Source organism: Lathyrus oleraceus, chromosome 7, assembly GCF_024323335.1.
Source record: "Lathyrus oleraceus cultivar Zhongwan6 chromosome 7, CAAS_Psat_ZW6_1.0, whole genome shotgun sequence".
Taxonomy (NCBI): Eukaryota; Viridiplantae; Streptophyta; class Magnoliopsida; order Fabales; family Fabaceae; genus Lathyrus; species Lathyrus oleraceus.
This window is the reverse complement of record NC_066585.1, coordinates 143,261,795-143,277,481: the sequence shown is the minus strand read 5'-3', so window position 1 is coordinate 143,277,481 and position 15,687 is coordinate 143,261,795.

Here is a 15,687-nt window from a genome sequence, read left to right as displayed (position 1 = left end):
GAAAAACACTTCATTAAAAGGCACAAAGGCAAAACAGCAGTCAAAAACAACAGATTCAAAGAAAATCAGAGCTAAAAAAAAGAAAAGACAGAAGCAAAAAACACTAGGCAAACAAAAGAAATCCTAAGTGCCTAAGGGTTTGGAGGAGGAGGAAGTCTCTGTAGTAGCATGGCAAACATATTCTGGAGGTTTTCATTCAGAGCGTCTTGCTTGTCCATCCTTGCCCGGAGCTCACTCTGATCTTGCTTGATCTCTTTCTGATCTTGCTTGATCTCCTTCAGAGTGTTAAGAATCAGAGGGATCGCAGAGGAAGACTCCCCCTGAATCAGAGCCTGCTGAGTTTCAGCTTCAGCAGCAGCTTGGGCTTCTGCATCTGCCTTAGCCTTGGCTTCTGCTTCCTGAATTCTCAGAAGTTCTGCTTCTTTTGCCAGGCGTTCTTCTTCCAATCTCTTAGCTTCTTCTTCAGCTTCCTTAGCTAATCTTTCTTCTTCTAATCTCTTGACCTCAGCTTCTCTAGCCAGTCTCTCTTCCTCTAACCTTCTGGCCTCAGCTTCTCTAGCCAGTCTTTCCTGGAGTCTTTCCTCAGAGTCTCTGATGTAGCCATTTCTGACTTGTTCAGAGATACTCTTCAGCCTATAAGACTCAGAGGTCATCCAACTAATAACTCTGTTCCAGTGTGTCCTAACAGATTTAGGATCATCACTGACTTCAGAATTTTTAGCCAGAGACTTGATCTTCTGGACTGAAGCTTCTGCAACCTGTATAATGGCCTCCTCAAGGGTAGGTGTGATAATTTTAGGTTCAGGTTCAGGTGAATGAGGTGGAGAGTTTTGAGGGCTGAGATTTAGAGGTTGAGGTTCAGTTTCTGGTTCTGGCTGGGGTTCAGATTCTGCTTCTGGTTGAAATTCAGAATCTGGGTCTGGTTGAAGACTGGGGATGAAGCATAGAGTGGGTTTACATCTAATGGGTCAGAGTCTGGGCTAGGTACAGCGGGAATTAATGGTGGAGTGATATAAGGTTCAGATGGGCGAATTACAGATGGTTGAGTTTCAGAGGGTGTGGTGGTTGTTTGTGGTGGAAGGGAAGTTTGATTTTCAGAGGTAATGGTGGTTGTTTGTTGTGGAATAGAAGTTCGGAGGGGAGAGGTTACTTCAGTTTGTGTTTGAGTTTGTGGGGCGAAATTTTTAGCATAAATTTCAGCTATTGTTGGGGAGTTTGGGTCAGAGTGTTCTTGATCAGAGGACTCATGATCAGAAGACTCTTGGTTAGAAGAAGGAGAAAGGTAAGGGGGTGATTCATACTCAGAGGATGATGAAGAGCTGTGGTGATATAGTTGATTAGGGTCAGAGGTTGTTGTGAAGTTACGGGCAATTTTTAGAACAGGTGGAGGTTGAGAGGTTCTAATGGTTGAAGGAGGAATTTCTGAGGTTGTAAAGATGGGAGGTGTTGGGAGAGGAGTAGAAGAAGCCATTACAGGTACAGAAGTAGCAGGAGGAATGGACTTACCAGAAGAAGAAGAGACTTTCAGAGGAGCTTTGGTTCCAGAGGATTCTCCAGTTCTGGGTTTCTTTGCCTTCCTTGCTTCCTCAGCTATCTTCTTCTCAGAAAGGCCTCTTTTGTATCTGACCAGATCTTCTACAGAATCCAGACAGTCTTCTAGGCGAAAATCAGAGATATCAATGCCTTCATCCAGACGATCCTGAAGATAGATAGCAATGGCATCTCTGGGTTCGTTCTTGAAGAACCTTTCAAGGCCATGAGGCATCTTCCTCTGATCCTTCAGAGCTTCCCAGGTCACATTCATAGTGGGCTTGACTCTGATGTCCTTGATGATTCCCATACTCCTCAGATTTCTGGCATTCAGAGGCTTTCCAACGTCAATTGCCAGATCATCCATGCATCTGGTCTTCTCCAGAGCATCTACCAGCCCATGCTCAATGAAGATGTCAGAGAGCAATCTTCCCAGAGGAACGTAGGATCTGGGCTTCATATTATTCCTGGTTTCTCTGACTGAATCCCTCAGATATCTGAAGAGGAGAACAGGGAGGTTGATCGGAATACCCTTCTGAATACAGTAGAGGATGCATTTCTGATCAGCGTTGATATAATCTGAAGAGTTGGAGGCTGGACGATGATGGATTGTTCCCAGAATAATCTTCAACCAAACTCGGAGGTTCTGATGAAGCTCCTTGTTCTTAGAGGGGTTTCCTTCAACATTTGCTTTGAAGATTGTAGGGTTAATGACTTCTGTGATGCGCTTGGACCTTGGAGGAATGTTGTAAATCCTTTTACCTCCAGTTCTCTCCATGTTCAGCAAAGAGGCAATAGATGCTTCTGTGATGATGATCTTCACTCCCAAAACAAAAGAAACAATGAACTCATCATCAGCATCTGCACATCTCCAGAACTCTTTCACCAGAAGAGGATAGATTGGACCATACAATCTGTTGAAGTAGTTTTCCCAACCTTGCTTGCGAAGATCTTCAGTTAAATCAACGCCATTTCTTCTCAAATTCTCAAAATCTACCAGCGATTCACATAGAACATCCAAACCTTCAAAGGGAGTTGAAAGGTTTATGTGTTGTTCGCGTTCAAAAATGTGAGGTTCTTTGTAAACTGGGGTTGTGGTAACATCTACAACCATGGGTGTTTGAGTGTTTGAAGTTTGGGGGTTAGAAGCAGCTTCCATTTGTTGGGAGAAGTTAAAAACAGCTTGTTCTTGAGGATTCATGACGAAGATTGATGAAGAAAAAGAAGAACTGAGAAGGTTGCAGAGAAAACTTCGAGAGAGGGTTTAGGGTTTAAGAGTGAGTGAGAGTGATAAGTGTGTGAAATGTGAGAAAAGTGTTTATATACTAAGGGTAAAAACACATGCAAAACGACACACATACCAGCGTTAGCACAAAAACCAAAATAGCACGTTTGGGGGAAAAAAATGATTACAGCTCATTAATGAATGTCTAATCCCAACAGTAAGCACACTGCTCAAGGAGATTTTCAAGCGTTCTGACCTTTGATTTCTTTTGACAGCTGTCTAGAAGTTCTAGGGTTAGACGCATGTTCCCCACGTGTTGATGTTTCTGATCTTCAGGAATACCAAAGGATTTCTGAAGATTTCTAACTCAGATATCTTCTTAACTTGGTAGAAGTATCAGAGTCAGAGACAGAAGTATATTTGTTTTTATCAGAGTCTCATTTTACATGTTCAGAGCCAAATTTTACTCAGGGCAATTTTTAATGTTCAGATTTTCTAATATAAAGCGAAATCTATCTTCAGCCAGAGGCTTAGTAAAGATATCTGCCCATTGATGTTCTGTATCAATGAACTTCAGCGTTACTATTCCTTTCTGAACATAGTCTCTAATAAAATGATGTTTAATTTCTATGTGTTTGGCTCTGGAATGCAAAATGGGATTCTTACTCAAACAAATAGCAACAGTATTATCACAAAGGATAGGAATGTTACTCTCAAAGATTTGTAGATCTTCTAGCTGATGTTTCATCCAGAGCATCTGAGTTGTGCACAGTGATGCTGAGATGTATTCTGCTTCTGCAGTTGATAGAGCAATTGTTGACTGTCTTTTGCTAGCCCAGGAAATTAAGTTGTTTCCCAGAAGCTGGCAATTTCCAGATGTACTTTTTCGTTCTATTCTATCTCCTGCATAATCTGCATCACAATAACCAGAAAGCCTATACTCTGATGTTTTCTCATACATCAGGCCCAGGTTAGGGGTTCCTTTCAGATACTTAAGAATTCTCTTAACAGCTGTTAAATGAGATTCTCTAGGATCTGATTGGAATCTGGCACAAAGACAGACGCTAAAGAGAATATCAGGACGAGTAGCAGTCAGATAGAGAAGAGAGCCTATCATACCTCGATAGAGCTTCTGACAAACCTTGTTGCTTACCTCTTCCTTCTCCAGAATGCAAGTTGGATGCATGGGAGTCTTTGCAGAATTGCATTCAGACATATCAAACTTCTTTAGAACGTCTTTAATGTACTTGCTTTGATGAATGTACGTGACTTCTGGAGTTTGATTGATTTGAATTCCCAGAAAGAACTTTAGTTCTTGCATTAGACTCATTTCAAATTCTGCCTGCATTAACTTAGAAAATTCTTGGCAAACAGAAATATTAGCAGAACCAAAAATAATGTCATCAACATAAATTTGGCATATCATGAGATCATTTTTATGATTTTTACAGAAGAGTGTAGAATCAACTTTCCCTCTGATAAAATTTTGTTCCAGAAGAAAATTACTTAAGCGTTCATACCAAGCTCTGGGAGCTTGTTTAAGTCCATATAAGGATTTCTTAAGTTTGAAAACATGTTCTGGAAAATTTGAGTTTTCAAAACCAGGAGGTTGATTTACATACACTTCTTCTGAAATATAACCATTTAGAAATGCACTCTTGACATCCATTTGGTATAATTTTATAGAGTGATTAATAACAAATGATACAAGAAGACGAATAGACTCTAACCTTGCGACTGGAGCAAAAGTTTCATTATAATCAATACCTTCTTGTTGACTATAACCTTGAGCTACCAGTCGTGCTTTGTTTCTGACAACTTCTCCTTTCTCGTTCAGTTTGTTTCTGAAAACCCATCTGGTTCCAATGACATGAGTGCCTCTGGGTTTAGGAACAAGATCCCAGACATCATTCTTGGAGAATTGATCTAACTCTTCTTGCATAGCTGCCACCCAATCGTTATCTTGAAGAGCTTCATCACAGGACGTAGGCTCAATCAGAGACACTAGTCCCAGAGGAATATCTTCAGAAGTTCTGAAGGTAGATCTGGTTCTAACAGGTTCATCTTTGTTTCCCAAAATCAACTCTTCAGATACGTTGCTACGACTCTTGACTTTCCTTGGAATTTCTGGAGATTTAATTTCTTCAGAGTCTGGAGTGACAGTTGCTTCTGGAGTTTTCTCAGATTCTACCAGAGTGATCTCTAAGTCTGCAAACTTTTCAACTAGCTTTGACTTTTCAGGGTCAAGCTTATCATCAAATCTAACATGGATTGATTCCTCCACAATTTTGGTTTCTGTGTTGTATACTCTATAGCCTTTAGAGCGTTCTGAGTATCCTAACATAATACCTTTTTGTGCTTTGGAATCAAACTTGTTTAGATGTTCTTTAGTATTTAATATAAAACAAATGCATCCAAAAGGATGAAAATAAGAAATGTTGGGTTTTCTTCCCTTACACAGTTCATAGGGAGTCTTATCCAGAATAGGTCTAATAGAGATTCTATTCTGAATGTAACACGCTGTATTTACAGCTTCTGCCCAAAAGTGCTTTGCTACATTTGTTTCATTGATCATGGTTCTGGCCATTTCTTGGAGTGTCCTATTCTTCCTCTCTACAACTCCATTTTGTTGTGGAGTTCTAGGGCAGGAGAAATCATGGGATATTCCATTTGAATCAAATAGTTCTTCAAAATCTTTATTTTCAAATTCTCCACCATGATCACTTCTGACTCTAATAATTTTGGAGTCAAATTCTTTTTGCACTTTAGAACAGAAACTGGTGAATACAGAGTGAGACTCACTCTTGTGCTTTAGGAATTTTACCCATGTCCAGCGGCTGTAATCATCAACGATTACTAGTCCATACTTCTTTCCATTGACTGATGCTGTTTTCACAGGACCAAATAAGTCAATGTGAAGAAGCTCCAGAGGCTTGGAGGTAGAAACAACATTTTTCTTTTTAAAAGATGTTTTTGAAAACTTTCCTTTCTGACAAGCTTCACACAGAGCATCTGAAGAAAACTTCAGTTTAGGTAAGCCTCTGACTAACTCAAGTTTAATTAGCTGAGAAAGTTTCCTCATGCTAATGTGGCCTAAGCGTCTATGCCATACCCATTGCTCTTCGTGAACTGACATTAAACATTTAACATTTTGATCTTTTAAATCAGAAAGATTTATTTTATAAATGTTGTTTTTCCTCTTGCCTGTGAAAAGGACAGAGCCATCGTTCTGATTAATTGCTTTACACGTTTTTTGATTAAAGATTACATCATAACCGTTATCACTTAATTGACTTATGGATAACAAGTTATGCATTAATCCTTCTACATAAAGAACATCAGATATAGAGGGAAGAGTACCATTACCAATAGTTCCGGAGCCTCTGATCCTTCCTTTCTGATCTCCTCCGAAGCCTACAAAGCCAGCGTCTTTAAGTTCCAGGCTTTGGAACATAGACTTTCTTCCCGTCATATGTCGCGAGCATCCAGAGTCCAGGTACCATGACTGGTGTCTGAACTTTGCTGCATAGGATATCTGCAACATAGATAATCTTATCTTTCGGTACCCAGAATCTCTTGGGTCCTTTTAGATTAGTCTTCCCAGAGTTTCTTACAACTTTGGGTCTTCTAGCATTTTTAAATTTGTGTTCTTGTGTGTGTGTATAGTGGTATGAAAAAGGTGATTTAATTTGGTTACTGGTAGAAGTTTTATCAGAATCAGAATCATACCCAATTCCCCTTTTATTATTCTGACCTACTCCATAAATCATGGATGCCATAATACTCCTATCTATCCCATTCTTCAGAAATTGTTGAAAGGCTTCTTCATATTTATAAATAATTTCATTTGAAGTTTGTGGTGCTTGAGACAACACTTCTTCTAATTTTAAGCTTTTTGTTTTAGCTCCATCTCTTTCTAACGTTAAAGATTTGATTGTATCTTCATGTGCTAGAATTGTTGTCTCAAGTTCACTACATTCTTCAGATTTTGCTTTAAGAAGGCCTTTAATACTTTTAACTTTTTGTTTTAATTTCTGAAGAGAGGTAAGAGTTTCTGATAAACATGATTCTAAGTCAGATCTAGAAAGTTCAGAAAATACCTCTTCAGATTCTTCATCTGAGCTGCTGGATGTGGTAGCCATAAATGCTACGTTGGCTTGTTCATCAGAGTCAGATTCTGATGATCCTGATTCACTATCGTCCCAGGTGGCCATTAATCCCTTCTTTGTTCTGAAGGCATTTTTCTTGAAGCTTTCTTTCTTAGAGTCATCTTTCTTCAGCTTGGGGCATTCATTTCTGTAATGACCTGTTTCTTTACATTCAAAACAGGTAATATCTTTATTAGGTTTACCTTTTGAAGTTGACTCTGATCTATCCCTTCTGGGTCTTGATCTTCTGAAGTTGTTGTTGTTCCTTCTTTTCCAGAGTTGCTTAACTCTTCTGGTTAGTAAGGACAGTTCTTCTTCATCATCAGAGTCTTCAGGTTCAGAGTCGTCAGTATCTGCTGTTTCTGCCTGGAGAGCTTTGGTTCTGTCTGACTTCCGTCTTTCAGATCTGGACTTCAGCGCTACTGACTTGTTTCTTTTCTGAGGCTCATCCTCCTCTAGTTCTATCTCATGACTTCTGAGAGAGCTAACAAGTTCTTCAAGGCTGATATTGTTCAGATCCTTTGATAACTTCAGAGCGGTAACCATTGGTCTCCATTTCTTTGGCAGACTTCTGACTATCTTCTTAACATGATCTGCAGTCGTGTATCCTTTGTCTAGCACTTTAAGACCTGCAATAAGAGTTTGGAATCTGGAAAACATAGCTTCTATAGCTTCGTCATCTTCCATCTTGAAGGCTTCATATTTCTGGATCAACGCCAGAGCCTTCGTCTCCTTGACTTGGGAGTTTCCTTCATGGGTCATCTTCAGAGAGTCAAGTATATCTTTAGCCGTCTCTCTGTTGGTGATCTTTTCGTATTCGTTGTATGATATAGCATTTAGAAGTATTGTTCTGGCCTTGTGATGATTTTTGAACTCACGTTTCTGATCTTCTGACATTTTGCTTCTGGGAACTTCAGCTCCATTTAAGGTTGGAGGTTTGTATCCATCTGTGACAATGTCCCAGAGGTCAGCATCATAACCCAGAAAGAAACTTTCGATTCTATCTTTCCAGTAATCAAACTTTTCTCCATCAAAAACAGGAGGCTTGGCATTGTAAGAATCTTTCTCATTTGAGTGGGCCATTTGTTTTTCTCGCACTGGATCTCTCTACACGGTTAAGTGTTTGATTTGAAAATCAATAACAGAGCCGGAGCTCTGATACCAATTGAAGGTGAGAAAAAACAAGAAAGGGGGGTTTGAATTGTTTGAAAAATAAGCGCTTTTGCAAAATGAAATCACACAAAGATTTTATACTGGTTCGCTTATAACACAAAGCTACTCCAGTCCACCCGGCCAAGGTGATTTCGCCTTCAACAAGGACTTAATCCACTAATCTTGAAAGATTACAAACAACCCCTAAGAGAAAAGAAAATCTCTTAGTCCTCTCAAGTCTACAGACTACAAAGAGTCACTTGAGGAAATCAAATAAAAATAGATACAAGATGTGTAATCTAGAGTGCTTCTAAGAAAGCAAATATTACAAACTTAAGAACAAATTTTCACTTGATAAGCAAAAGCTTAGTGAAAATCTTTGAAGAACAAAGATGTTTTTCTTGAGCGTGATATGATTTCAGTATAGTTTTGGCTAGTGATTTCTTCGTGTATACTGAATGAGATTTCTTCTCTATTTATAGGAGTTGAAGTAGAGTTGAAGTAGCGTTGAATCTATTGGATATTGAGATGTAATTACGCCATTCCATTAATAGCTTCTGCAGTAGACTTTTTCACTTAGAAGTGACTACTTACCACAATTAGTATCTTTTCTCTTGGAAGTGGAGATTAACGTCTCTTTCTAATTGAGGAAATCCATTTGCAGAACTTTAACTTGGCTTAAACGTTACTTCATCATGATTAACAATTCTGATTAGAGTCTTTGTGTATCTGGAGAAATTGGCTTCTGATGTTATTTCTTGAATGTTCAGATGGCGCTGATAACTTCAGAGTTTGCAGAAGACATTTGTTCAGAGTCAGAGCTTCTAGACTTTACTTCATGTTCAGATGCTTCTGATACTTGCAGTTTTGTCCAGAGTTTAGAGCTTCTTGAATGAGATTCCTCTTTAGATGCTTCTGATACTTGAGATTTTGCATCTGATCTTGTTTTGCATCTGATGACATCATCAGATTTATTTCTTCTTTCTTTAGAACCCTGCACACTTAGAAACTTTTCGTTAGGGTACCACTTTTGGTTTCATCCTTTGTTATCATCAAAATCATGGAATCTATTGTAGAACTATTTTTGTTCTTACAGCTTCTTCCAAGCCTGAGCCTGCAGTGCTTGTATCGAATATTGAACCCCTTTCCTTTCGACAATCCTAATCACATGCGCCTCCAACGAACCAACCAAATCTTCTAATTTCATGGTTTCAAGATTGTTGGATACTTGAATAACCACGATAACATGATTAAAATGAGAGGTCAATGTACACATTACCTTCTCAACTATCATCTTATCAGTTAGGGTTTCACCACAACCCTTCATGAGATGGACGAGATTCTACATTTTCGACACATAGCCCATAATCTTTTCATCTTCTCTCAGCTGCAGCAATTCATAGTATTGTCGCAAAGTCTGCAATTTGACAAATTTGGCTTTCTCACCTCCTTCATAGTACTTGACAAGAATATCTCACGTCTCCTTCGCCGATTCAACATGAGAAATTATGTCTAAATTTTGCTGAAAATGAAACCTTACAATCTTTCTTCTTGGATTCCTTGTTCGCGACTCTATGAGCATCATTTGCATTCTCAACAAGCTCAAGGATGCAATTAGTAACCACTTCAAGGGTTTCATGAAAGTCAAATAGATATTTCATTTGTTTTCTCCATTGAATCCAATTTTTTCCATCAAGAATTGGAAGAGAATTTGGAATGTCGTTGGGGCCATTCATCTTTGCAGAAAATGTGATTAACAACCCACGATCCCTAAAGCACGATCGCAGATGTGTGATTCTTGAAAACATGATCAAGAATCTAATTAGAGCTCTAGATACCAATTTGCTAGCGCGCAAGGCACTTATGTGAGGAGAGAAAAGAAAGAGAGAATATGAAAATAAAGATTATATTATTGAAGAATGATTGTGTTACAAATTGATTTACATATGCATGTATTTATATACAAAGTTACTTAACTACTAAGTAGCAAATATAACAAACTAAGTAACAAGCCCTAAAACCTAATTATCTTTGGGCTTGAGCCTAACACAACTTGGATTATATCTTATATCTCAATATTTATATGGTGAAAAGTGTTTTTTTTAATTTAAAAATATAATTTATAATTTATTTTTTAAAATTAATTTTGTAAATATAAGGTTGTGTCATTAACCAACTTCATCATTACATTAATCACAAAAGTGTATGTTATTAACTACTTATATTACTTATAATTCCTTAATCATTTTCATTATTTTATTAACCATTAAAATACGTAATAGTAATTAAATTGTAAAATGTATTAATCAATCTTTACACTTTATTAACTTTTATTTTATTATTTAAGATGTTTTTATATTTGAAAACTCATTAACCAAATTATAATATATATTACGCAAAATACCCTTTTTGGTCCTTTAACTTTACCTCGGGGTCCATTTTGGTCCCTTAATTTTAAAAAGTTTCAAGTTGATTCTTTAATTGTTCAAATAGTTCCACATTAGTCATTTATGTCCATTTGGATGAAAAAGACGTTTTTGTTGGTTTGTGTGGTAGCTGACGTGTATTTCATATTTCATCTTCTTCATTCCATCGTCTTCCTCCCTCTCTTGCTAGTTTTTTTGCACAATTCAATTTAGGGTTCATCAATTTGGAGAGATCTTCACTGAAATTGGTCGAGGAAAATGAAAGTATCATCATCAATGAATTCTTGGAGATATTCAAACGAATCTAATTTGAAGAGCTCTGGTAGTTTAGATTCCAATTTGCGATGGAAACTCATATGTCGCTGTGGAGACATGATTGTTCTTCACAGGGCCTCAACTGTTATGAACTTTAGGAAACAATTTTTGGGATGTCTTCATTATAACGTAAGAACGAATTGGAGTATTTTCTTCTTCACTGGTTTTTTTGATATAGACCATTTGTCAAATATACGGGATGCAACACAAACTGGTTGTGGATATTTTGATTGGTCCTATGAGGATGTGGTAGATGAAAAAAATCATTTTATGAAGAAGCAAAAGAGTAGGTTGGAGAAGCTAAAAAATGAACTTGATGCACCAAAAATGGAGGTAGAGTCTCCTAGGGCTACAGATGAGGGATTGAAGCTACAGTTGAGTGAATTATAAATTCAAATGAAGAAGATGGTGAAATAGGGAAAAAATTTGGAAGAGCATATTTTGTATTATTTTAGGTGTTGTGGTATTTAGAATGTTGTAATAAGTGTATAAGATTGAATTAGTTTGAATATGTCTGCATCAATTTGAATGGCATAATGTTTTGAATCTACTTGTATCTGTTTGTAAGAACATATCTCTTAATGTTAGCAATTGACATCAGTTAATTTGTGTATCAATTAATGTGTTTTAGTTCATTATGAATTATGTTGGTTTATGAATTTTGTATCAGTTAATGTGTATTAAACCATTATGTATCAGTTGGTTTATACCAAAACAGATAAAAGAAGTCATTAATATTTTGCATTACAAGGCACAATTGTGTATACCAAAACAGATAAAATAAAGCACTTAAATATTATGCATTACAGATATTATGCATTACACATTACAAATATGGTGTAAACCACTAATATCCAACACTACATAGGTTCAAAAGGAGATGCATAGGTTCAAAATGAACTACATAGGTCCAAAACACATTACATTTCCAAAACACATGTTCAAACTTAAACTAACAATTCTAAACTGAGTTCAATAGACAAACTGACAAACAACAACTCTAAGTTAAACTAAATTTTCCAGTTTGGTGTGGATCTCTTAGTTGGTGTTATACTCCTTATTGTTGGACCAACTGTAGTCTTGGCTGCACTCAATCTAGTTGTAGGTCATGGTGATACAAATGGTGTTGTTGGCATTGTGACTGGTAGCTTCTTTTCCCTTCCATAATTTTCCCTTACATTATTTTCCATTGCATCAGTTTCCTTCACCCCCCCCCCCCCCCCCCCGCCACCCCTCATACAACAAGCACTTCTTCACTCTCATCTACAATGTCATTTTGCTTTACTACTATCTCATCAAGGGGACAATCATAATACTTAGGTTGAGACAATGTGTATTAAATATAGATGTCAACCCTAAGATGAACCCTATAGAGATCAGCTATCTCTAAGGCACCTTTGTCATCAACCAACACATTCATCCCAAATGTGGGATCCCTGTAATATATATTCTCTATGACATTATAAACTAAATCCTTAAAAAAACCTAACAACTCAAAATAATTCCACCTATCAACATCTATTTTCAAGTCAGCCACCTCACCCCCTTCGTACACAGTATGTTCCTCATCTACAAATTCACCACGGTGATGGATTTTTAGATGTAAATGTTCATCTATTTCAAACTATGTCCTAAAATAGAAGCGAAGAAAAATATGGATTTCAGAAAGTTTCCATAAACCCTAAAACTACAACATAATTTTTTTGCAGAATAATCAGTTCAAACATACCTCTAATGAGCAATGGTGTCTTTGATTTCACCTTGAACGAATGTCTTCGCCTTAAATCATAGTTGATGCACCTTTAAGAAATGACAATGGCTTCTCTAGGTCTTGATGGTTATTTCCTCATATCTCATGTTGGGATGAATGTATTAGTTCATTTGACTTTCTTTTTTAAGGCTGCTCACTTTTATCCACATGGCAGAATAATTTCACATTAGCTACAAGTGTGCGCCACTTGTACACTAATATTGACTTTGACTAACGGGGCAAACAAAAAGGATGAATATGACACTATTTGATCAATTAAAGGATCAACTTGGAAAAATTAAAAATTAAGGGACAAAAATGGACCCCGAGGTAAAGTTAAAGGAGCAAAAAGGATATTTTGCCTATATATTAACCAATCTTATACATATCATTAATCATATTTGATTTACTAAGGAATACAATTTTATAATGTCTAGGCACTCAATAACCAATTTATGATATATATTAACCAACTTATTACTCTCAATTAATCAATTTCATTTTCCCAATTTTTAATTTCAAGACACATTAATCAAATTATATATTGTATTAACCAAGTTTTACACACCATTAACCAAAGTTATTTTGAAGAAATAAAAATATATTGAGAAAAATCAAAATTGTAAATGTCAATGTTCATCGTATTAATGAACAGTAACATACGATTATGGTGTAGAATTTGGTGTCAAAATAATATTTTTCATTGTTCATTGATGTTGTTTATCTATACTTTTCATGTAAACACAATATTGTTCTTCCACATTTTCTTTTCTTTTCTTGTGTTGCCCTTTTTTATGGCTAAAATTGATGATGGTTCTTGTATTCGTGATGTTGGTTCAAGAAATATTGAGTTTCAACTTTATTGTAAAATATAAGATTTATTTAATGTTCTTACACTCTCTTGATAATTCTATTTTAAAAAATAGGTTTAGTATCCTTTTTAGTCTTGTATCTTAACTTCAATGATCATTTTGGTCCCTTAATTTAAAAATTGTTTATATTGGTCTCTTAACTCTTCAAATCATACCATGTTAGTCCTCTGTGTCTATTTTGCGATAAATTTAACTATTGATTTTTAAATTTTTTTCGTTACTAATTAGACAAAAATAACTAATATTATATCTTTTGAATACTTAAGGGATCAATATGGACTTTTTTTTTTAAATTAAAGGATTAAAATAAAACCTGAGATAAACATGTGGTGCCAAAAATTATATTAAACCTAAAAAATATAAATCATATTCTTTTAAGCTTCACTAGTAAATGTGATACAAACTTAAACTTTTTAGCTTCACTATTTTAAATTACACAAGTAGCGTAATCATTAATTCAATTTTATAGTATGGTACAAACATGACATGAAAAGATATTAAAATATTATGTTCTAATAATAGTAAATAATATATCATTCATAATCTTTATAGCTTCACTAGTGAATATTGCATCATTCATAAGTTCACATGCGTCAAAACCGCACAACAAAATAATGCTGTAGAAAGAAAAAAAATGTCAATTTCCTAAAGTTTTTTGAGTTCTTCTCTTCCAAATATTTTGTCCCTAAATCATATTAGAGTGACACACTTTTAATTTATGTTTATTTAAATAATCGCATGACATCTCGTGTTATCGGTGATGTTAGTCTTGTTCAGTTTATGACCTCACTTTTTTTTCTTCTATTTTATTCATGCATAGTCTTGAGTCTAAAATATTTGGATGTATTGTTTTTGTCCATATTTATAAGCAACACAAAGTTATGTTGGATTCTCGTGCAAATATATGTATCTTTGTGGGTTATTGTTTACTCCATATAATATAGAGTATATTGTATCATTTTTATTACATTATTGTAGACTTTATTATATATTTTTATGACTTTTTAAGGATGATAATGTTTGAAAATAGGTTTAGTATAAATTAATCATTAATATATTTCTCTTATTAATTTGACCATTTTATCTAATGATTGTTATGAATTTGACTTGCTGAATGATATAATAATCCAAGGAGGTTAAAATCAAGTCCAATGGAGTTAGGGAGGTGAAACATAGCAAAAATGAAAAATGAAGAAATTTTGATCTAAAACTAGTAAATGAAGGACCTATGATGAAGTCAGACCCAACCAAGAAGGGGATGCGCAAGCCCAGTGGTTGAAATGCGTTTCCCTTAGACGTAGTGAATTTTTATACATCCGATTACAATGCGTTCACACCGAAAACAACGTATTTTGTGACACACTATCGCATCTCGAAAAATGTGATCCTTCACGAGGTGTTTGCGCGCTCGTGGAAAATGATATTGAACATAATCTCCACCAAACTTATTTATTCCAATGGCGCGCTATCCATCCACAGGTGTGGTCAGCCAGTCAAAGAGGAATGGATGACTTAGATCAAATCTGAAAAAAATGGTCTTCTTCCTCATACAAAGAACAAACCCAACTTTCCACCGTCAACAAGCCATATTTTTCTAAAAATGCATGGACTTAAACAAATTAATAAAGAAAATTCATCTACTCGAACTCACGAGCACAATGGTATGCTCAGAATTAAAAAAATAAGCAACGAAAAAAATAAAAATCAACATTAAATCATATTTTATCATTTTTTCTCATGGAGGTTCAATGACACTTTAAACTCTTGATTTTGATTCAATGGAGTTTCCATACAAAATATTGGTGATTAATATACTAATTAAGTGCAACAACATAATAATGTAAAGAAAATTCAATAAATTATAAGTATTAGAGCTTACCTAAATGAAATTCCAAAAAATAACTTGAAAAAAATGGAGAGAAATTTGTGCAAAGTTTTTGCTCTATTTTTGTGAATGATTCTTGGTGTCATTTGTGAATGAAATATGGTTGATTTATAAAATTAGATTAAAGGATGATTTAGGATTTATGAAGAAAAAACATATAAAGGGTGTGTGTGCCTTATAGAAACTTATTTAATTAAATAGTGAATAATTATGTAATATATGCATGGAATAATTATGTAATACATGCATGGAATAATGATGTAATAAATGAGAGATATTTTAGACCTTCTAGAAATATCAATTTTTGTTTTATGATGCAATTGAAATGATTAATAAAATTCAAATGGATATTTTGATGATAAATCAAATGATCATGAATTTATT